The 24,338-nt window shown below is 49.2% G+C and overlaps 1 pseudogene; it reads left to right on the top strand.

The window, feature by feature from the left end:
- Nucleotides 1-3,527: 3,527 nt before the first annotated feature.
- Nucleotides 3,528-3,645, top strand: LOC123646744 (annotated as a pseudogene).
- Nucleotides 3,646-24,338: the final 20,693 nt, after the last annotated feature.

Genomic DNA, 24,338 nt, shown 5'->3' with positions numbered 1-24,338 from the left:
ACTGAGCCTCTCCCCGCCCTCCTTTCTTCCAGATCAAGAGTTGGATGTTTTTTCTTAAGTTGCCGCAATTTGAACCCATTATTTTGAGGGAAATAAGTGATATCACTGTGTGTCAGTAACAGAGTGTGTGTGTGTGTGTGTGTGTGTGTGTGTGTGTGTGTGTGTGTGTGTGTGTGTGTGTCTTTGCGTGCGTGCAGGGACAGTCTGGAGGTGGCGAGTTCCCTTCCCGATCCCTCTGCGGCTCGGGTCCCTCTGCCCGCGTCCTCGCCGCCTGGCCTGCTGTGCTCCCCAGAGCCGGCCTGTCGCCGGCAGCCTCCACCCCCCACCCGCTCGCTCCAAAGGCCCCAGCTTCTCGCAGGCCGGGAGCCCACGGGCCCTGCGCCGCCCCCCAGGCCCGCCGCCCGCAGGTACTCACCTAAAAAAACTAAGAGATAGAAGGCCAAGATCACGTTAAATAAATCCCACAGTCTTTTTACCTTTGTCTCTTGGGTTAAAAAAATATTAAAAAATAACAACAACAATAATAATGGCCAAGCAGTGATATTCGACCCCAAATTCAGTGCGGAGATCCCAGCTGGTCCCCTCGATGAAGATCCCGAGTCCTGCGTCTCTCGCCTCTGGCTGGAGGGGCTGGGGTGAAAGGCGGGCAGGGGGCGCCCCTCGACGCCCCCCGGCCCAGCACAATCAGGCAGACCCGTAGCGGTGTGTGCATCTGCTTCTGAGGCGACCGCCGGGTCCGAGGTCAGCCCTCCCCTCCGGTCCGGGAAGAAGACGAGTCCCCGCGGGTCGGGTCCTTCTGCGCTCCCCAGGCGGGGCCGGGCGGGCGGGGAGCGGCGAGGTGCTAGGGAAGGGCTGGGAGGCAGCGGCGAAAGGGGGCGGAGGAAACGCCAATAGGACAGAAATCCACCCCGGGTGCTGGCGCCCAGGAACGATCCAGTCAGAGCTAAGAGGCCCGCAGACCAAAGTGGCTTCTTCAGCACCAAAAGGAGGACAGGATTCAAAAAAGCCTCCCGCTAACCCGGGCTCGGGAATCCCAGGGACCGACGGCCTCCGCCGGCGCGTGTCTTTTCCCTCTCCCTCCCGCTCCTCTCCCCGCTCCTCTCCGCTCTCGCTCTCTCCGGCCCTCCTCGCTCTCCTCTCCCTCCCTTCTCCCTCTGCCCCGCTCCCTCCTCCGCCCACCCTCCCCGTCTGCGGCTCCCCCGCCTGCCCGCCCGGCCTCTCCCGCCGGCGCCCCCCTCGTGCCGGGCGGCTGGCGGCGCGCGTGGCGGAGCCGGGACACTCCGCAGTAGCGGCGGCGGCGGCGGTGGCGGTGGCGGTGGCGCCGGGAACGCGGGCCAAGGGGAGAGCTCCGCTGCGGGCTCCCGGGGCTGAGCCGGCAGCCCTTCCCCGGACCCACCTGCTGTCTTGGCTGGAAACTGGCTTCCCAGGGCAAGACTCTAGCTCAGACCCACCCAAGCGCCAGCACCCTCCTCCTCCCCATGCTGTGCCCCCTACCCTGGGGACGGGCTGCATTCTCCAACCCCCGGTGCCCCTGCCCTCCCCCGCGCCTTGGGCCGCCAGGTCTCTGGCCTGGGGACCTGAGCCGAGGACGCAGTGAGCGAAGTGGGGGCGCCAGAGCCATCCTGGGGGTGTGAGGGGGCAGAGGGCTAGAAAGACCCCGGCCTGGTGGCCCAGGTCTCGGAGGGGCTGCACCCTCCACGGGCTGTTGCGTCCCTCCCCCTGAGAGCAAAAGCAGATGGAGCGTCCCCCCCCCCGTGGTGCAGGGGAGCAGAAGGACCCCCTCCGGCGCCAGGCCCCCATCCCATACTCAAGTCCTCTCTACACCGGGCTTCAGATTTCCCCTGCAAGACCGCGGCGCGTTCGCCCCGGATCCGGTCCAGCCTAGCGGCCTTTAGAGACTCCCCTTCCCCAGTGGGTCTTCCCTCCCTTCGTTGGGGAGAAGGCCGCCGCGCTGGGGCGTCCCGAACCCGTCCTCAGAGGCCGGTGAACCTACCCTATCCGGGCTGGAGGGATCGGGCAAGGGCTCGCACCCCATTCTGGCGGGACCAGCCTGAGCAAGAGTGAGACCCTGTCTCTAATGAAAATAGAAAACATTTACCTGGGCATGGTGGCACAGGCCTGTAGTCCCAGCTACTCAGGAAAAATAAAGATAACTACAAAGGTTTTATTGTTCTGTGGACATTAATCACAATCTCAGTCTAACATTCTTTTATAAATGCCTGTAGATTTCAGGTTTCTCAAAATGCTCTTTTAGGGATCATTCATTAATGTGTTACTAACTCTTAAGTGTGCCTTTGTTCTGTAGGTGCTTAGGAGTCAAAAACTTTGCTTAAGTGTTTTTAACTTTTTGAAAAGAATACTTTAACATGGGGGTTGCACACATCCTGTGCACGTTTTTCTTGTGCATCTCATTGCAAGGTGAAGCAGGAGGGAGTGGGAAGATACAACCGTAGGCTAGGATTCACTTCAACATGAAGAAGGCACATGTAGCATTAATCAGTTCCATTCTCTAGGGAGGAAGTTAGACAGTTTCTTTCCTTCCCCTGTGCATAGGACAAGTGAGCCTCCACTTGGAGGAGGATGACTGGGCTGTGATGCCCTCCACACTGCTTGTCAACACCAAGAGTTATGGAAGAGCCTGTGCTCGGGTGAGAGCCCTGCGTAGACATGCAGGAGGGAAAGGCCGGACAATACCTTGGGTGGCTGGAGACACCCTGGGAGATCAAGCAAGCTACAGGCACACTTGCCCAGAAGCACTTCTTGCCCCCACCAGATGCTCCCAAGCAGGCAGCTGCTGATGGCCTTCACATACATGTAAAGAGGAATCTCAGATCCAAGGGGGAGCACACAAAGGGAGGCTCACCAAATAGTTTAGGAAAAGAAGTAGCTGAAAGCTCAAGAAATAGTTAAGCTGAAACCCATTGATTAGAAAGAATAAAGCCAAGCAGAAGGAATTGTTAAACTAAGCTGATTGCTATCCTCAAAGAGAGGAGGTGAATACTGTGTCCAACAAAAAGAATCAGTGAGGCCCAGTAGGGTGGCTCACACCTGTAACCCCAGCACTTTGGGAGGCAGAAGCAAGAGGATCACTTGAAGCCAAGAATTCGAGACCAGCTTGAGCAACGTAGGGAGACCTGGTCTCTACAAAAAGTAAAAAAAAGTAGCCAGATGTAGTGTTGAGCACCTGTAGTTCCAGCTACTTGGGAGGCTGAAGCAGGGGATTCCTTGAGCCCAGGAGTTCAAGGTTGCAGTGAGCTGCGATTATGCCACTGCACTCTAGCCTAGGCGATGGTGCAAGGCCTCATCTCTATTAAAAAAAAAAAAAAAGGGAATCATTGTAAAAGCTAAAATTAAAAACTTTGCTTTTGGTATAATATACTCAGTAAATGGCCCAAAGAACAGAATCGATGCTGTTGTATTGAATTAATAAATAGGAAGATTAGACACAAGAATTTCTCAAAAGTGTATCACTTATAGACAAAGAGATGGAAAATGTGACAGAAAAGTGAAGATAAACTTACATCCTTGTGCTCACTTAAGCAGCACATATACTAAAATGGAAACACTACAGAGATGATTAACACGATGACATATGTCACCCTGAGCAAGGGTGACATACAAATTTGTGAAGCATTCCATATTTTTTATTTCAAATTTGCAAAGGGAGTAGATTTAAATGTTTGCATCACAAAATAGTGGCAAGTATATGACGTGATGAATATGTTAATTAGCTTGACTTAATCATTCGGCATTGTGTACATATATCAAAACATTGTACCCCATAAATATACACAATTATTATTTATCAATTAAAAACCAAATAAAAATTTAAAATAGATTAAACAATAAATGAACATATGTCCTCTATAATCTGGGCACAGGGATTTAATTTCTAATTTTAGGGCTATACTGTTTAAGCCCTTTAAAAGCCAGGACCTCTGAAAGACAATGTCCCTAGTGGTGATGCAGAGAAAAAAATCTCTCCCACAGAGGATATTTATAGGGAAATTTCTGGTTTTACCTTTGGCTCCAGTATGGACTTTGGACAAAAAAATAAAACAAACCTTCCCCAGTGAATTTTTAACCATAAATTAGGACTGGTCAACTTTATAGTCAGTGTATGGCCCCCAAATTCACAAGCTAATATTTTAAGTAATTTTTAGTTGGGGGAGCACCTGGCAGAACCAAACACTCTGCTAGTACTGTTAGGATTGATGTGTTTCAAATTCACATCTCTATACTGACACATCCATTTCTAGGATGTGTGCTCATGATAAAAATAAAAATGAAATGCATGAGACAACAAACCACCATGAAGGACAATCAGCAGAAATAACAAACTACCAAATGAGATCAAAATATAGATATCAATGGTATATTTAGAATACAAAGTTTATTTTATATGTTTAAAGAGGTAATAGAATGGAAAGAATAAGAGTCTTTTTCTAACAAAATGATCAAGTAGAATTGAAAAAGAACAGTATCTAGAAGTGAAAATTGAATCACTAATATAAAGAATTCAGTGGATTTTGAAACAGCTGATTAGACATAGGTGAAGAGAGCCTCAGCAAATTAGAAGACAAATCTGAAATAAATAACTAGCACTAACCACAGAGAGAAAAAGAGATGAAAAATATGAAAGAGGTTAAGGGACAACAGGGTGAAGAGAGTGACAAGGTCCATGTATGTGATCTGAGTTCTGAAAGGAAGCGTAGAGGGAAGACAAAATACCTGCAATTTATGGGAATTGCCCAGAATTGAAAAGAGTCACCAATCTTTAGATTAAAGAAGACATTCAAATCCCTAGTAATAAAAAGAGAAAGAAATTCACATCCACAGCAACGCTATATTGAAAGTTTACAACATGAGTATCAAAGGGAAGATGTCAAAAGCAGCCTGAGATAGAAATAGCAAACAAACAACAACGAAATGCAGAGACTTGTGAACCCTCAAAGCTCTGAGAGGGATTAATTATCAACCAAGAAGTGTAGACTCATCTTTCCAGAATGAATTGAGACAGGCATTCACAGAAAATTAAAATCTTTAAGAGCATTTAACACCAACAAACCTTCACTGAAGCAATGCTAATAGATAAGTTTATTGAGAAAGGAAAAGCAGAGGGCAGTTATGATTAGTTAGAATCTAGTAGCTGGTAAGCCAGTGACACTCCTGAAAATCTAATCACTTATTTGAGACAATAATAAAGCTGTGTGTATAACAACATCTGTGTGTAGTTGGTAGAATTGAAGAAAAGAAGACAAGATACATGTAAATGAGCAGCTGAGAATAAATATGAAAAGGGAGTGATCAGAGTTAAAGCATTCTACAGTCCTTGCAGTATGTTGTGGAGGGAGTTAACATTTGTTTAATTTTAGGCTTTGTTAAATTGTTAGGCAGAATGCAGTATAAAATTTCAAGGAGGACTACTGAAGGAATAGTATTAGGATGTGTAGATTCCAAACCAATAGAAGGAAAAAAAATGCAGTTGGTGGTGCTGGAATTTTGGTCTATGCAAAAGAAAGCACGAAGGAGGGGAAGAAAAAGCAGGATAAAAATGGACAAATGGAAAGCAGTGGCTCGATCACAGCTCACTGCAACCTCCATCTCCTGGGCTCAAGTGATCCTCCTGGCTCAGCCTCCCAAGTAGCTGGGACTACAGCTGCTCATCACCACACATGGCTACAGCTGTGCATCATCATACATGGCTAATTTTTTATAGAGATGGGGTCTCTCTATGTTGCCCAGGGTGGTCTTCAACTCCTGGCCTCTAGCAAACCTTTTGCCCGCCCCCAAAGTGTTGGGATTACAGGTGTGAGCCACCGCACAATATTTTCTTATCATTGGGCCTTTGTGGTGTTTCTTTGTTGTTTTGTTTTTAATACTTAAATTTGTGCTGTTTTGAACATTTTTTCATAAATGACTTTTTCCCCTTTCAGAATCTTTCCCACATTGGAATTATTGGATCAAAGGGTACAAACCGCTCGAGGCTTTTGCTGCGATGTGAGGCAGCTGTCCAGCACCCTGGCCCCGGCTGCGGAGGAGAGCGTGGACTCTATCCCACGCCGATGCCTCCTGAGGGCTCCAGCACTTGTGTTTACTTCTTATGGTTAGTAGATAAATCTGGTATAAAAATGGCATTGCTCTGTGTGCCCTTAATGTCAGCTCGCTGTGCCTTTTGCTAGCTGATGACATATTTGTATTTGGTCCCTTTTCCAGTGGATCCTGGACACTGGACACCAGGCCCTTGCTTTACTCCTTGCAGTATATTTTCATTGGCTGTATTTAATGGCTGCAGCTCTACCCACCCTGTCTCTGCAGTAATTTCATCCCATCTTCCCCAGGCTACTCTGTCCCTCACTAGACAGTAGGCCCCAGAGGGCAGCTGCTGGGCCTTCTGGCTGCGGTATCCCTGACTGTGGCCCTCAGGGAGGCCTGGCTGGGCCTGCACTCACCAGGACTAGGGGTTGGAGCCACAGCCCTTGGGGCTCAGCGAGGCTGGCTCTGCCACAGTAGGCCTGGGGTTGGCACAGGTGACCATCCTCCAAGCAGGCAGTCCCAGGGGCCTTTTGGAAAGTGACCTGGGTGGAGAGGGGGATGGGACGCCACAAAGGTCAAGGTCCTGGAGGTCTGAAGGCCCGGGCGGGCCGGCTGCTCTGCCAGGGACGGAGCAGTGCCCTTCACCTTCCCCTTGGACAGACAGGGCAGGGGAGAAGGAGATGGAAGGTCCTCTCCCAGAATGGATCCCCCAAGACACACGCACTAGTGGGTGGCACTGACTTTTTAATAGACTGAAATGTCTGACTGGGAGATGCCCACTATGACTTCATCGCGGATTGCGATGGCAGGAGGGAAGAGAGAACAGAGGAGCCCAGGTCGTCTGAAGAGGTGTGTGCACCTTGGGGCAGGGCGCCATGGCTGGGGCCCTGGAGGGGAGGCTGCCCCACAGGGAGCTGCACCTGCATGTGGCCCTCCAGCCCGCTGACCCTTCCTCCCCCCACAGGCCTGGGGTACACTCTCCCTGTGACCTCCTGCTCTGGCACCCTAGCAGGAACCGGCGGCGGGAACGTGAGGAGTTCAGCCCTCATCTGAGTGGGGTGGAGGTAGGGCTGGAGTGTGGCCACGTCATGGTGAAGGGAAGTCTCCCTCTCAACTGCCAGTCCTGGGCCTTCCCGGGCAGAAGCTGAGAGACGTCAGCTGGAGGGGCCCAGTGAGGGTCTCACCATAGGAAAACGGAGGGGCAGCAGGTCGCGGGCTGGACAGTAGTGAGAGGCAGACATGTCACAGGGCCAGCCAGCTTTACCTAGTTGCAGAGTTTTCCTCCTGGGCATTCCTGGCACCAGAGATGAGTGCCCAGGAGGGGTGGGCAGTAAGGTCGAGGTTCTTTCCACACCTCTAACATGTCAGCCTGTTGCACAGCAAGGACTCAGGAAATATGTGGAGTTTGAGGGGTGCTACTACTGGCTGGCCCCAGGCTCTGTGTGCGCCTCCCTCATGATGAGGGCAGATGCCAACAGACCTGGGCTGCTCTCTGAGCGCCTGGCCTAGCCTCAGGATTGTCGTGCCTGAAGGCAGGGGCCCCCAGCTGGAGGCTGCGCTAGTCCCGTGGAGGCCTCCCCATGAGACCTGCAGGGCTCGGTGTTGATGGTGGCTGCAGGAGGAGCTGCTCTGTGGGCTCTGTGCCACCAGCCCTGCCCACCTCCTCCTGCCCATCTGCAATTACATGGTGTCTATGTCAAGCCCTGGGCTCTCTGAGAGGAGGCAGTGAAACAGGGAACTGGCGGTTACCGTTTTAGGTGTTGCTTTGGGCATTGCTGCGGGCATTGCTGCAGAATTACCTGAGTCAGGAAGGCTCAAAGTTTCAAATTGCCCCATCCAAACAGACTGGAGGCAGGGCAAGTTCCAACCAGTTTGAGCCAAGATGGTGGAGGAATAGAGGGTGTCACCCTGATCCCAGGAAAACACCGCCCCTGCCATGAATATTCCTCCCCTTGCTAATTAAGCCATAGCTTATATAGAAAGGCAACAAGGACCAGGGGAGTGCCTCCCCGCATTGGGTGTCACTTTCCTGTGTCATGGGTCAGATGGTAGGAGTCTGCCCTGTCAGGTTAGTACTGGATGCTGGAGCCCTGCTGGGCTTGCATCCCAGCTCTGCCACCTGCAGACCCCTCCTCATTCTGGAAGGGAATGCTATGCTGGGGAATGGAGGGGTGGTCCCTGAGCTGACACAGGTGGGGTCATCTTGTGAGTCTCCAGGATGCTGGGCTCTGCCTGGCGGCCACCCAGCACCACCCCCTGGCTGTCGGTAGGTACATATGCCCTGCAGCCTCCTCCGGTCCCCACGATCCCTCCCACGCCTGTCCTCCTGAGACCTTCAGCACCTGCAGTGACCTCTCTGACCCTTCACAGTGTGAGACCTGCCTCTCAGGGCAGGCCTGGTTCCCAGGCATCTCAGCCCAGGACAAATGCGCCTCTGAAAGGCTGGTTCCTGGAGAGTGGCACTCCTGCCACCTGCCCCATCCATGTGGCCTCCACTAGGGAACTGTCTCCAGGAAGTGGTGAGGAGCCATGACACCAGTCTGACCCCCCTTCCCCTCCTCTGATCCCCTCTTCTCTCTGAAACAGGGATGAAGTGGGGGACCCAGTTCCCCTGCACCATGGGCATCTACAGAAACAGCTAGCTGGAGAACTGTCTGTCCCCAAGCCTGAGCTCTGCCCACAGTAGGAAGGCCAAGCACATGACTGTTACTGAGGCCAAGTCAGCATGTGTTCATTGTGCACCTGCTGGAGCCCAGCACTGGGCACCGAGGGACCTATAGAGAGAAGAGCGCCTCGTCTGCCCTTAAGGGGCAGTGCAGGGCCTTTCCCCTCACAGGGGCTGGTGGCCCCATTGCCAGCTCTGTGCTCAGTACTGTGGCCTTTGGGGAGGTCCTACTGCCCCACTCAGCACAGCCCAGGGGTGGCTGTGATGGGGAGACCCCAAGGTCACAAGCTGCCATCTTCCTCTCCACAAAGTGGGGATCATAAGAGCACCTCCTCCCAGATTAGCTGTCAGGACTGAAAGTGAGGTAGCCGGTGTGCCAGGGCTCCACACAGTGCCGGGCACACAGCAAGCCTCCGTGCGTGCCAGTCTCACTCCATGGCACAGGGAGAAGGTGGTTTCAGGCTGCTCCACCTCACACCAGGTGGCACCCGCCTGCCCTGCGGGTCTGCCCTGGAGCTGAGCAGGGAGGGAGTTCCCCAACCCACGCACAGGCGAACCTGGCAGAAACTGCTGGAGGGAGACAGGGCAGTTACTCAGGCTTCAAACCTATGGATTGTGACGTGCCATGCTTTGTAGAATAATGAAAACAGTGTTTTCCAGCAAAAACTGGGACAGGCAATACAAATCTAAGGATGCTAAAACACACATACACATATGTGTATATAAACACACATGTATGTGTAACTGAAGTTCAATTTTTAGGCACGGAGCATGCAGTCATATTTTTATACCTTCTCTTTTGCACATCTTTGAGACAAGTAATGTTTAAGGACATTTTTATTATTTTGAGTAATTCAAAGATAATTTTTAAACAGGGAAAATCCATGCAGTTATTTATCACTACTCTATTTTGCATATGATCGGTAATAAGCAACTGGTTGTCTAGACTTTTCGGCATATTAGATGTTCAAGTTGGTCAGGGGTAGTTGCTTATTTTTTTTGAATAGCATATTTACCATGATAGATGTAGCTGTTGCAAGTTGCATATGTAAATTATTTTAAATACATATGTTTTTTGGTAATAGATTTTAAATAAATTTGTGTCATACTAGAAAGAATATTTCGAAGTAAATTTGATTTTTAATTTGTATTCCGTGAACACCTAAATATTACTTTCAAGAATTTCAAAAGTTACAAGGATATTCATATTTGACTTATAAGTGACTTAGGTTTAATAATATAGAAGTTTCTTTGCACCATTAAATTAAACATTTTAATACTATTTTATTTTTACAGATTTTCCTCAAAACATTATATTGGCTATTTGAAAGAGTTAAGGTTTACACTGGTGCAACAAAAATACACAAGTATTTTTTTGGGACACAGGGCAAATCTCTGAGATCTCCATCTTGTGCTCCAAAGAATGGATATGAGGTCTCTGTGTCACGCCTCCTGGTGTGGGTCTTTCTCAGAGCTCTCTGTAGAAGGTCTCTCACTGTGGGTCTTTGACAGAGGCATCTGTGGGGTCTCTCAGTGTGGGTCTCTGTCAGATGTTGCTGTGGAGGTCTTTGTGGTGTGTGTCTGTCAGAGAGCTCTGTGGAAGGTCTCAGGGTAGATCTGTCAGAGGTTTCTCTCGGGATTTCTCAGTATGGGGTCTCTGATAGAAGTTTCTGCGGGAGACTGTGTCAGAGGGCTCTGTGTAGGTCTCTGTTAGAGCACACTATGGGTCTCTCTGTCAGAGGTCTCTGGAGGTCCCTGTGGGATCCAAGTGGAGGTGTCTCAGTGTGGATCTCTGTTAGAGATCTCTGTGGGGCTCTCTGTCAGAGGTCCTGTGGGAGTCTCTCAGGGGACAACTGTGTCAGAGATCTCTGTGGTATTCTCAGTGGAGATCTCTCTCAGAGGTCACTAATGGGCTCTCTGAATATTTCTGTCTGTTGGAGGTCCTTTTGGGTGACTAGTAAGCAGTTCCTGTGGTGGTCTCTGTCAGAGGTCTCTGTGTGGGTCTTTTTCAGAAGTCCCTGGACATTGTTGTGGGAGTTCCTGCCAGAGGTCTCTGTGTAAGTCTCTCAGTGTTGTGCCTAAGAAATATTGATTTATGGAAATGACGCCTGTAATATTAGAGACAGAAATGATTTCAGGAGTTTTGCAGGGCTTTGCCCTGAAGGAAAATGTGAACGTGTTAGTTCGCATACCAAAAGCTGCCTCGGGGAGGGCGTCTCAGTGGTCAGTAGCGGGTGCTTTCCAAGGTGACACTGCAGTCTCAAGCCTGTGGTTCTGGCCTGCTTTGAACGACAAAGCAGGTTTGCATGGAGCTGATCAAAAAGACATGCCACCCGAGACAAACACCTATGGCTAAAGCAGCTTTCGCTTGACTTCTGACTACTTGTCTCAATACACAATAACTAGATAAAATATGGAGCCACTATGTCTGTTTAACTTTTCTGCTATAGTGATAAGTTTATCTTAAAACTTAGAAGTTTGTCCTAAAAAGATTTTGTAACCATTTGTTCACATACATAGAGTTAATTAAGGGAGCTATAGAAGCCTTTTGGGAGACTTTGAACCTAAAATGAACGATTTGTTATTATGTAAATCTGTTACCCCTGGCAACTGATCACTGTACCTGTAAATAATGATATGAAATTTCAATCTTCACCTCAAAATTCATGGGGATATTTTGGGGTCCCCCAGCACCCTCCTTTGTCTATATTCATAAATATATTCTTTATAAACTTTTTGCCTCTATTTATTGTTTTATTTCTATTTTCTATTTCCTACTATTTTTTCATCCTTTGCGATGACCCCTGCCTGAGTGACCCGATTCTTTGCTGGGAGAGTAGCTAACTCCCCGCACAGTGTGAGTATTTGTCATAGGTCTCACTGTGTGTCTCTGTCAGAGATCTCCGGAGGCCTTTATGATTGCCTCTGTCAGAGGTCATTGGAGGTCTCTGTTGGGGTCTCTGTCAGACATCTTTGTAAGGGTCTCTCAGTTGACATCTCTGTCAGATGTCTCTGTTGGGGTCTCTGTCACAGTTCTCAGTAGAAGTCTCTCTTAGAGGTCTCTGTGGGGGCCTCTGTCAGAAGTGCCTGTGGGGGTTTCTGTCATAGGTCTGTGTGGGTCTCAGTGATAGTTCTCTGTAGGAATTCTCTGTGGGGGGAGTGTCTGTCAGAGGTCTCTTTAGGAGTCTCTGTCAGAGTACACTATGGGGTCTCTGTGGGGGGTCTCTGTCAGAAGCCCCATGGAGGGGTCTCTGTCACAGGTTTCTGTGTGGGTCTCTCTCATAAATCCCTACGGAGGTCTTTGTAAGAGGTCTCTGTGGAGGTCCCTATCAGAGGTCTCCAGAGGTCTCCATGGGTTTGGTTTCTCTGTCATAGGTATCTGTGGGGGTCTGTGTCAGAGGTCTCTGATGGGGTCTCTCCCAGAGGTCTATGTGAAAGTCTCTCTCTCTCGGGGTCTCTGTCAGAGGTCTCTCAGTGTTAGTCTCTGTCAGAACTCTCTGAAGTTCTCTATGGGGAGGGTCTCTGTAGGGGTTTCTGTCAGAGATTACTGCAGGCCTCGTGCAGGTCTCTGTCAGAAGTCCTTGTGGGGGTTTCTGTCAGAGTTCTGCGTTTGGGTCTCTCTCTGAGGTGTCTGTAGGGACTCTGTCAGTGGTCCCTGTGCATGTGTCTGTCAGATGTCTCTGTGGGGTTGTCTCACTAGAGGTTTCTCTCAGACATCTCTGTCAGAGGTCTCTATGGGGGCCTCACAGTGGAATGTCTGTCAGAGGTCTCTGTGAAAGTCTCTGTCAGAGGTCTCTGTGGGGGCCTCACGGTGGGTATCTGCCCCAGAGACCTCTCTATATGTTTATCTGTATCAAAGGTCTATGTGGGGGTCTCCATCAGAGATCTCTAGAGTTCTCTGTGTGGGTCTCTGTGGGAGTCTATCAGAGGTCTTTGTGAGTTTCTGGAACAGAGGTCTCTGTCGGGGTCTCTCTGAGACATTTCTGGAAATCTTTGTCACAGGTCTTTATGGGAGTCTCTCAGTGGTAGTCTCTGTGGGTGTCTCTGTCAGAGGCTTCTGGAAGTCTCTGTGGGGGTCTCTGTTAGAGTTCTCTATGGTGGTCTCTGTCAAAGGTCTTGGTGGAAATCAGTGTCAGAGGTCTCTTTGGGGGTCTCTGCCAGAGATCTCCGTGGGGGTCTCTTGCTGAGGTCTCTGGAGGTCTTTGTGAGGATCTCTGTCAAAGGTTTCTGTAGAAGTCTCTCAGTGGGGGTCTCAGAGGGCTCTGTACCTGTCTCTGTTAGAGTTCTCTTTCTGGGCTCTATCGGTGGTCTCTGCAGGTATCTTTTTCCAGATATCTCTGTGGGGGGGTCTCTCATTGTAAGCTTCTGTCAGAGGTCTCTGTAGGGGGTTCTGTCAGACCTCTCTGGGGAAATTTTGGTGGGGGGAGGTCTCTGCCAGATGTCTCTGTCATTGTCTTTGTGGGGATCTCTCAGTTGGTTCTCTGTCAGAGGTCTCTGGGTCTTTGTCAAAGGTCCCTGTGGGATTCTTAGTCAGACATCACTGAAGGGGTCTCTGTCAGAGGTGTCTGTGGGGTCTCGCAGTGGAGTTTCTGTCAGAGGTCTTTGTGTGTGTGCATCTTTCAGAGGCCCCTGGGGGGGTTCTCTGTGGGGGTCTCTCTCTGAGGTCCCTGCTCAGCCCCAGTCTTCCCGGGGTCCTGGGCCCCCCTCGCTGCTGGGCCCCCTGGAGCCTGCCCTATCCGTGGCCGAGAAAGGCCCAGCTCCATGAGCAGCCTGGGCGCTGGCCTTGCTCCACCAGGTTTCACTCCCCACCCCTAGCAGCCCTGGGGCCACATGTCTGTAACGGTCACAAGAAGTGGCTTTTGTGCTGGTCATCCAATTGTCCTCTCTGGAATTCCAGAGGTGATGGTATAAGCCGGTCACATATGCGGTGGGAAAAGCCACCTTCCTGCAACAGCTTTGTGACCCCTGGTCCGGCCCCTCACCACGGGGCCGCTGCCCAACCACCTTGGCCTACAGGTGCACCGGGTGGTCACCGCTCAGGGTGTGTTTGCACTCTGCTGCCTTCCTGGCTCCCACCTTTCTGATTCTTCTCCCACACCCCACCCTCGTCCTCCATGTGCCACCACCAGATGGCTCCTATGTATGCAGTCACGCTGGAGGGGAAGGTGGGTGGCCATGGAGGGTGGATGTGACCCTGGCACCTCCTTCTGTACCCAGTCACATTGGTCCTGTCTTGGCCACAGCTCTCAAAGGGAGGAAGGATCGGGCCAGGAGGGACATGCTCCTGTCACCAAGGTGGAGCCCAGAGGGACTTGCTGGCAGGGAGGGTCTGTGACAGGTCCTCTGATCCCACCATAAGAGCCATGGGGGCCAGATCTCTCTGCTGAACCCAAGGCCAGAACCCCCAATCCCAAAACTTCCCAGCCCGCTTCAGAGCCTGTGAGTCCCCACATTCCTGGAGCCTGAGGGGAATTTCTTCCGTAAGTTGCACAAAGCTCACAGCAGAGGGAAGGTGGAGAAAGGGGGTGAGCCAGGTCCTGGGGTGGGGTCTCCATAGGGTTTGCAAGTCCTGCCAGTCCTGAAAAGCTCTTTTTAATGACTGGGTTATGAAAACAAGGTGGAGCAAGGGGCCCCCGGGTGATGGTGGGTCTGCAGCACCTGTCGGCCTCCTCCATGCCCCTCCCTGCTAGAAGCTGCACTAAGGGAGAGTGGACTCTGACCCCTTCCCTGTGTTCCAGCACCTCACAGACAGAAGCCACCTCCTCTGATGACAAAAAACACATCTGTTGGGCAGCAATAGAAACCATTAGCATATAGAGGATGTGCTAACATGAGAAAAAACAGGTTTTCTCTGCGAGTATCCAGTTTATTGTGGGAGACAGAGCTCTCTTGGATCCTGGGGAACACAAACTGTAGATCATTGGGAGATTTTACTGGCCCCCAGAGATCCCGAACTCACGTGCACATTAACAGTTTTGGAGTTTGGTGAGGGGGCAGAGAGAAAACCAGTCAGGGTGAGGACTGACTTTCCTGTTGTCACCTCTCTTGGACCTTCCCAAGGATGTTTCTCCCTGGAAATTGGCAGCCTTGGCTATGGAGTTGCCCCCAAATTCACCGATGTCCTCGGAGGGAAGGGTGGAGAGTGCAAGTGGTGGAGGTTGAGCCTCGAGATTTATGGGCTCCAGGGACTGGAGGTTTGAACCCCACCTGTGCTCCACCCGAAACCATATAATATATACTTCTAGCATCTGTTGAGTGCAGGGATGGAGGAAGGAAAGCCCCCGGGAGGTGTTCACATGGCATTTCTGACCCCTCTGGGGTGCCAGGTTTCTGGATTTTGTGAGGGTGTCAGACTTGGCAACGGCATGGCTTGCAGTAAGCCAGGACCGCCGCACGCGCACAGGGACCGTGCCCTCGCGGATCTCCCCCAACTTCCGCTCCAAGTGAGATTTCAGAGTTTTTTCAAGCTGCTGCTTCTCTGGGCCCCTGGGTAAGTAATTTCCTGCTTTATACCCCTGGGGCCCAATCAAGTCACCGTCTGCCTCCTCCTCCTCCAGAACCTTCACTGAGGTATTTCTTGAACCTGTGCGTGGATCTTCTGGGACCCTCCCCAGCTCTTGCCCTAGGTCCCCGCTTGGGCCCTTGTCTTCCCCGACACCTAGGGAGCCCTCCCAAGAGAATCTTCCAGAGTGCCTGGACCCATCTTCTGCTCATCCTTGCTGCTTTCACCTGCAGATTCAGGGGGCTGGGAGAGTAGGGAGGCCCCGTGCTTGTCTTCTGCCCCAGACGGACCCCTCCCTGGGAATTCACCCTGAGGACCGGACAGCGGCTCTGGTTTGTCTTGCATGTTCCAGAAGGGGCGTGGGGTTGTGTTGTCCTGCTCCTCATCCAGTGACTTTAAAAATATTCCCCAGAGAACCCCGGGGGTAATCTGGGCCCATTTGTTCCAGAAGTGACCTTTCCTTTTCTTTCTCCTTCCCCAGCTTCAATGCTGCTCACTTGGTGATGAACATTTCCATGAGCTTCCGGACATCAGGGTTGAGGAAAGTGGGGCCACCAGCCTCCATCTGCCTATATGTGGGGTCTCCCCAGAACCAAGCCTCTGGTGGGTAGTGGAGAAGAGCCTCTTGGTGGGATTTGCAGTGTGGAAAGGTTGGGGAGAACAGGGCCTTGGCAGCTGCCCACCACCAGGACAGGAACAAAATGGTGCATTCAAGGCCTGAGATGGCCCACACGGGAGGCACCGAACAAGAGTAACCTGGAGGTGAGCTCTCTGGGACGGTGCCTGGGAGGACTCTCTTCAAGTCAGATTGGTCTCCTTGAGGTTGTACTGACAGGGTGGAGGCCACAGGCGGAGGGTGCTCAGTCAGGAGAGCCAGGGAAGCCAATGGGGACGAGGTGGCCGGAGAAGCATCTTCCAGATGCTCCCCACATGGCTGGTGGGTTCTGGCAGGCACTGGTTTGCACTCCTCCCACAGGTGGTCTGGACATGAGAGCTCATGAAAGCCCCCCTGCCAAGTAGCTGCAGGAGACAGGAGGCACAAGCAGGGGTGGGTGGCCCACGGGCCAGGCAGGAGTGGGCACCTGCAGCCCCTGGCCCCTCCTCTGTCCCCCGCCCCCCCTCCACTGACTTCACAAAGCTCTGCCCCAGAGCTCTAGTCACACCCTGTCCCCATCCTGTGGTGTCCCTCTCCCAGGCTGGCCCCAGGCCCTGGGGTGGCATCCCAGACCCTAGAAGGAAGGAGGACAGGCAGAGAAGGGGAGAGTCCCTCTCCTCCGCAGAAGGAAAGTCAGGTCCCACAGGCAATCTCTGCAAGCTGGAAATTAGGAGCCGGGTTACAGGACAAGAGAGGGGCCTAGGGACCTTGTAAGTGGCTGAGTGTCTCTCTAGGGCAGACCATGGGGCTTTAGGCCCTGGAGCACACACAGTAGTGCCCAAGGCCCTGTGACCCCAGCAGTGACAGTAATAAGTGTGGTGGGAAGTGCTTTATCACGTACGCACTGCCCCCACATCCATCCCTCAGGGTCTCGCACCCTCCCTGTGGGGGAGAAGACAGGGGTCACCTCGAAGAGGAGCCAGCCTTAGCCAGGTCCAGCAGCCGTCCACAGTGGGGCCTGGAGGCCACACCTCCACATCCTGGTTGTTATGGGTCCCTCCCTCTCCACGCCCTCCTGGGCAGCACCCCTTCCTGGCCCGCCTGGCCCCATTCCCAGTGTGGGATCTGAGAGGAACCTTGGGTTCTGATTTCCTTCCCAGGACCGCCCCCCACTGGTCCAGGCCACTGCAGCTGACCTCCTCAGAGACTCGGCCCTTAGGGACAGTGAAGCTAAGCCCCCCCTGGGGTGTCCAGGCAGAGTGGCAGAGCCTTACCTTTCAGAGCACTGCTGTTGTCACTGCTCTTGGGCCTCCCTGTCATCTCCACTGGATGCTGAGAGACAAGAAAGATTGAGGGGCTGGGACCAGTCCTCAGTCACCCCCAGACAGGCTGCAGACGTTCAGTGCTCATGGAGGATGTGACCTTCTGCATCTGGCTAAAGGACCCCTGTCTTCTTTCCTTTTACTTATTTTTCAAGTGGAAAAATGCAAAGAGGTATTTTCTATGGGAGAACTATGGGTTTCCTCTGTCACTGTTCTTCTTATGAACTAAAACTAAATCTTAAGCCCCCCAGCCAACTGAATGGACCCCCTCTTGGCCAAGAGGACCCCAGAAAAACCTTAAAACTGAGTTGGTGGCCAGGAGGAGAAAGGAGGTCAGACAGGCTTCATTAGGTCCCTCCCTTTTGGAGTTAGTCATTGTAACAATAAGCTACTAAATCATTACCAGGCCTAAGGCCGTGCAAGACAAAGGTCACACCACACCTGCTGGCCTTCAATTTACTCAGCAGATCACTTGAGTCAGGTACATATCCCTGGCTTGTCTCTGATTAACAGACTTCCTTATCTTACCTTGAAACATGCCAAGCCTTTAGACAGAGCTTCTTATCTCTAACCAATTACAGATCAAAGAATCTTTGAACCCACCTATAACCTGTGAGCCCCCACTTTGAGGCAGGTCCTGCCTTTTGGGGTCAAACCAATGTATGCCTTCCATCTGTTTATTTATGATTTCGCATGTCATTCCTGTCTCCGTGAATGTATGAAACCAAACTCTAACCTGGCCACCTTGGGCACATGTTCTCAGAACCTCTTGAGGCCATGTACTCTGGACCGTGGTCACACACATTCAGCTCAGAATAAACCTCTTCAAATTATTTTACAGAGTCTGTGTTCTTTCCCATTAACACTCTGCTCAAGAAATTCACTGACTCAAGCCTACAGGCACCTCTGAGCTGTCAGGATTCTGCTTCCCGAGGAGGCCAGAGGCCGCTCCAGCCCCTGATGGGAGGCTCTCAGGGGCTCAGCACAGCCCCCAGATCACCCCACACAGAGGAAAGGCTGGGCAGAGGCACCAGCCATGGGAAGGGGACTGATGGCCGATGGAACCAGGGCCCAGGGTCATCCTCCCACACAGATCTCAGCTCTCTCATAATCCCGTCCTCGCCCCTCAGTCCCAGCATTTGATTTTTCCCTGATGGGTTCTGTACCCGCACAGGGGGTCTGAGAGCTTCAGCTAGAAATCCTCTGCCACTCTAACCCTGCCCTGCCCTGCCTGGGCCCAGAAAGATGAGGAGATCCCACCTCAGGAGTCTCTAGTGTATGTGGAAAAGTGGAAATAATAATAGAAAGAAAAGAGAGAATCATTCTCTGTTGGGCCGAGGGTTCCTTACCTTCCTGATGCTTCTTTTCTGCCCAGGCCATGGTGAGGATGGATCACTCTGGCGGCAGAGTATGAACAGGAGGAAGAGCCCCATTCCACAAATAAAGACCAGGAAGATATTTGACACCCAGGAAGTGCACCTGGTGCCCATCCATGGGGGAGTAATGCTTTTCAGAGGCAGGAGATTATTCTCCATCTTCTGAATCGCACTGTTGCCCTAAAGCAACTGAGCTCTGGGAGTTTCTCTTGGGCCTCTTGACTAGGGTCCAGGGCTGCATCACAGAGCTGTGGCCCCTCATCACAAAGGGCTCCTGAGGGTGCTGGAATGAGGAGAGGAGGATGCTGAACCACAGCGCCTCTGCCACCACCCTGCCCTGCAGATCCCTTCACCCCCTGGGCCTTCGGGATCCTCCTTCAGACTCCACCTGCTTAACCTGTCTGAGATAGACCTCAGTCAATGTTCTATTTTTCCCCCCCAAAACCCAGACATTACCTAATTCCTTTTATCCCCTGGAAATCTTGACTTGAGCCCTCCAATTTCATAGGCTTTGAAAGTCTGAAATTCTCCCAGGAATTGTGTTTATGTTCTAGGAATTTTTACTCTGAAAATCTCCTCTGTCCTCATAATTTTCCCACATAATAGGTTTTCTATTTTCATTGATTCAGAAGTAGAACTGAACTTTAGTTTATACTTATTTAATTTTGTGAAATTTGAATATTTTAGTTGTTATTGTTTATATTAACATTTGCTATCTTTGCTCATGTTCTGACACAAAAATTCAAACTAGTGATTTGCTACTTAAAATTCATAAAACTAATAAAAATATAAATAAACTCCCAAATGATTTTTCCTTAGTAAGTAGCAATTCTGAGTTATGAAAGCCACACAAAGACTTATGGAACTTGCTGTAACACACGTTGACACACACACATATTTGACAAACTAATTCATTATTTTCAAATCCAAGAATTAAGCATTTCCTCCTTTTGTTTAAATCTACACTTTCTTTAGAATGAAAATGGAGCCCAAATAGCCAAAGCAATCTTGAGCAAAAATAACAAATCTGGAGGCATCACATCACCAGACTTCAAATTTTTCTACAAGGTTATAGTAACCCAAACAGCATACTATTGGTACAAAAATAGAGACATAGACCAATGAAACAGAACAGAGAATGCAGATATAAAACCATCTACCTGCAACCAAGTGATCTTCGACAAAGCAGACAACACATACACTGGGGAAAGGAAGCCCTATTCATTAATGCTGGGAAAATGCTGATGCTGGGAAAATTGGATAGTCACATGCAGAAGAGTGAAACAGAACCTCTATCTCCCACCATTTATAAAAATTAATTCAAGATGGATAAAAGACTTAAATGTAAGGCATAAAACCATAAAAATCTTTCAAATATTGTCTTGATCTCATTTTTTCTTACTCTGCCCAAAATACAGTGCCAATTCTCCAGAGTTTTGGAAGATATGCGCCACACACATGAACCAGGAGTGGGTTAGGGTGAGTTGAAGTACTGATCTTTAACGCGGAGAGTAGGGTTGGAAAACTGAAGCCTGGTTTAAATCTAGTCTTAGTATCTCAAATGTCTTCTACACGTATTCTTTTCTTCAGAGTGTGCCCTGCCTTTCACCTCGTGTCCCTGGCAGACCCATGGAGCCCCAAGTGTGTCCTGTAACTTACAGAGAGGGTGCTTTGAGTTTTATAGGAAATTCCCTCCTAACACCATTAGACATCCCTTTGGCAGCAGGAACTCGGGATCAGAGATTGCACTTTTTAATCCTCACACAGAAAATATTTATGTCACAAAAAATTACACAATTACATATGTAATTACATTACATAAAATACTTGAAACATAGCCTTGAAAATAATATATATTCTCTGTTGGTCATAAGTTTTACAAGCTTTGATGGGAGTGCGGCCATTAGAGTTTATTGGGCTAGATTTTCTTGTCATGAAGGTACATGTTGAAGGGCACAGCTTCTGAAGCTACTGTTGCTTTTCTCTATGTACAGTCTCTTCAGCCTTTATGATATTGTCATTGGAGAGGCATGACAGTCCCCAGTGTGGTCAATTAGGTTAACTAGGGAGCATGGAAGACCCAATGAGGACCAGTGGGATCATGGGAAGCACAGTGAGTCCTAAGTTCTACTTCATTTGCAGTTGATGGAAGACTGAGATGTGGGTCTTATCTTGACCTACAAAGTCAGGCTTGGGCATGCAAGGAATTACCTTGCAACAGGACTCCTGCCAGGCCACTGCTATGTCAGTAGGTAGATCTGTCAGTGAGGAACAGGACCTAGATAGCAGAGAGAGCTGGCAACATTCACCCATGTTTAGGTAAAACTTGTGCTTTACCCATCCTCTGTCTGGATAAACAGGAGCACTGCGTGGCTCTAGTGGGGTTCTCTGAGACTCTGGTCTTCTGTGTGCATGTCTTCATCCATATGCCTGTCCTCCACAGACTTGACTTTGTCCTTAGAATGTTAACTTCTGTTCATCTAACTGTTCATCCTATCTGCCTACTGCAGAGGTGGTGAGTCTCCACAGTGCCAGCCCCTCCACTGTGCTGCAGATGGCGTGAGCCTCACGGCACTTCCCTTACCTCCCACACTTCCCAACTCTGTTGTGCCCAGAAAAGATCCACAGGGGCTTTTGTGGAATGTGGCACTTTGGAAGAACTCTAGATCTCTTTTGGTTTCCTCATTCTTGTCAGTTCGTGTTTTACTACAGCTAAGTGCTATTCCTCATGGTGTCTGTGAGACCCTTTTTCCTGCATTTCATAAGCCCCTGGTCCTTGGGCATCTCTGGGGTCTTGGGAGTCCTCCTGGGCTCTGCTGTGGACTGAAGTCATAGCTTTGGTCTCCAACACTGCGGTCCCCCAAACCCTGGGCCGCGAACCGATACTGGTCTGTGGCCTGTCAGGAAGCAGACTGCACAGCAGGAGGTGAGTGGTGGGCCAGGGAGGGAAGCTGCATCTGTATCTACAGCTGCTCTTGCATCACTCCCTGAGCTCTGCCGTGGAAAAATTGTCTTCCATGAAACCAGTCCCTGGTGCCAAAAAAGTTGGGGACCGCTGCTCCAACACATTTCCATAACTGGGAAGCAGAGGAAAGAAGAGAAAAACATCCTCAGAAAAGAAGAGTGAATTTCTTTTTGGCACTTTTCCACCTATATTGTTTGATCATTCTTAAGTACTTAAAACAAATATACCCACAAAGATATTTCACACTGTGAAGTTTCCTTTCCTGTAAGTAACCCTCATGTTGCATACACAGTTTCAGCCACACAGCCTTATCATGGTAGATGTGTGTCTGTCTCATTAGAGACCTGCAGGTACACTTCATAGGATACTGTGATTGTCAGCCTTTGGAGACTCCCTGCCCAATCATACTTTCCTAATTTCTGTGTAAGAAAAGCGAATGGGGGTACGTGGGCTGGTAAGAGAGAGAGGAGAGTATGAATTTGCTGGGCAAGAAAGAGCCCCCACCATATTTGCATCTTCCTTTGGACTTAATCTAAGAAACCACTGATAGCAAAGAGCAACATTTACTGGGTACAAATTATTGTTTCTATGAGTCCTTTGGTACAGTAAATGCCTAAATAACTGTAAGGTTTTAAGACTGGAGTTCACGGGAGGGGTGGCACAGCCGAAAGTCAAAGAATCCTGCCGGGTTTCAGCACCAAATGTAAGTTTTGGAGTGGCCGGTGCCAGAGAAAGAAAGACGAGCAGAGTTGAAAGGGATAAGTAAAAAGGCTTTATTGGAGCGCTCCCAGGTGAGGGTAATGAGTCCCAAGAGAGGGACCCGGGCGAGCTTCATGGTCCCACGGAGTGGGACCAGAGAAGTTGCCCTGCCCAGAAGTCTGAGTGGGCTTATATATGTTTTTAGGGCTGGGGGATGGGAGTTTCTTTGGCGGGGAGACTTTAGAGCGAAGAGTAAGGAATTTCTTTGTTTCAGTTTTAGGGCGGGTATTAAGGAATAGGAGGGGCTTCTTCTTTTTTCATTAGAGGAGGGAGGGGTGCCTGCCACCAGTCTTACAATAACCAAATTTATATTTAGTATATAATTATACATACACAGATTGTAGAAAGATAATCTTGTATTTGATAAAAAGGTAATCTTAGTTATACCAACAGAGGTCTTGTGTAAGTTGTTCTTGTTACCCAAAACTGTAAATTTATTTCCAATTTATACATATTTTCTATCACAGAATAATTTACTGCACAGTCAACTCTCTAAATGATCACCAAAATCATGTTTGATGCCATTCTTAACAGATAAAAGAGTGACAAACTTAATTAGTTAAACAAAGATCTTTTTTCTGGAGATAGGACTGAAATTTAAGTCTGCTACTCTCTTGTTAAATACCATCAGACAATGCGGGGATAAGTTAAGAAACACCCAGAATTGAATCAAGAAAGGTAGTGGGCAGACTGGAAAGTTATTTTGTTTCCTTTATATTTACTTCTGTAGCACTTATGAAGCATCAAGAATGGTTCTAAGTGCCATTAAGATACTAATCCTTTAATATTCAATTTTAATAGTAGTAGTCGAAGTGTGGCATAAATAATGTATATTTGTGGGATCTGAAGCAAAAAGGAGTATCACTAGTGTGTCCAGAAAAGAAAATTACTCTTAGCAATGAGTAAAACCGTAACTCTGCATTTTGGTGAGGCATTTTTACTAGCAAGTTCCTAGTATCTCAGTTTTCACCAAAACAGTTTGTGCACTCACCACTTCTGAAGATTCTATGAATTTCAACCCTGCTGTGATGTTTTCATCAAATTTTTCATCTGCATCTTCCCGATTGTTCTGCCATATCTTAACCATGTGTGTTAGTCCATTCAGGCTTCTATAACAAAATACCATAAACAGGGTGGCTTATAAACAACAGAAATTTATTTCTCAGTTTTGGAGGTTGAGAAGTCCAAGATCAAGGTGGCAGCAGATTCAGTGTCTGGTGAGGGCCTACTTTCTGGTTCATAGATGGTGCCTTCTGGCTGTGTCCTCACATGGTGGAAGGGACAACTGAGCTCCCTTGGGCATTTTTTATAAGGGCATAAATTCCATTCATGAGGACGCCACCCTCATGACCCAATCACACCCAAGGGCCCCACCTCCTAATACTATCACCTTGGGGTTGGGATTTCAATATATACATTTTGTGAAGGACACAAACTTCAGACAATAGCACCAGGATTCAAAGTCTGATTCCATAAAAACCTCCTTTAGGAGAATTTCAGAGAACCCTACAAGGTAAGTTTCCCCACATGCATCATCCCTTTGCACCTTGTTACTTCTATTAAATCACTTACTAGCATTTGCTTGGTGGCAGAATTGCCTGCGGTTATGTCTGACTTTTTAATAGATGACAAATCTCAGGTGAGACTCTCCATCTGAGACAGAGGAAATGAGATTGCTTTGAATTTAACTTTATCAAAAGTGACATTTCAGAATTCCTATCATTTATTGCACAAAAGAATGTAGATGGAGACAAACGTAACTGATTAAATCTTTTATTTTCTCCCTGTAATTCTCAACCTTTCCAGTATTGAGCCATTGAGCATGCTTCCCCAAAACATGGACTGTGGTAATCTGTTTGTGGGGCCAAGAAAGAATTAATCTCATGCTTTCAATACAATTAATGGCTCAGCATTTTAGAAACTATTCTTACCATTAGGATATTGATTTCTCACTTTAAGAAGTACAGTTACCAATATAAATTTACACCATAGGTTTTAGCAAGATAAACAAATAAAGAAAAATAAGTAGATTGGGGGAAAGACCTGGCCATAAGATACTACGTGGTCTCTTATAACATAGGACCTTTTACTATTTAAACTCTACAATGTCTGTTGGCC

Source organism: Lemur catta, chromosome 10, assembly GCF_020740605.2.
Source record: "Lemur catta isolate mLemCat1 chromosome 10, mLemCat1.pri, whole genome shotgun sequence".
Lineage (NCBI taxonomy): Eukaryota > Metazoa > Chordata > Mammalia > Primates > Lemuridae > Lemur > Lemur catta.
This window is presented reverse-complemented; position numbering and strand designations above follow the sequence as displayed.